Source organism: Penaeus monodon, chromosome 29 (genome assembly GCF_015228065.2).
Source record: "Penaeus monodon isolate SGIC_2016 chromosome 29, NSTDA_Pmon_1, whole genome shotgun sequence".
Lineage (NCBI taxonomy): Eukaryota > Metazoa > Arthropoda > Malacostraca > Decapoda > Penaeidae > Penaeus > Penaeus monodon.
Window position 1 is genome coordinate 30099385 of NC_051414.1, and position 271 is coordinate 30099655.

Here is a 271-nt window from a genome sequence, read left to right on the forward strand (position 1 = left end):
GTTTTCTGGTCATTTCCAGCGACGACCTGACTATTTTCTTCCGCAGTCCACTTCATTTTTTGATGTGGTTTATTTTCTTTCAAGCATTGGTTTAGTTCTTTTCTCATGCAGTTCTTTTGTAAAGCGATACGGCACTCTTGCCATGCATTTTTTTCTCTTTTTATTAATTCAACCTATTCTTTATTAGTGCATTTGTTAAAGCCCGATCTAAGTCCTAACTAACACATTCTCTTTGCAATGCGAAGGGGCTTTTATTCTCTCTCATTCATTA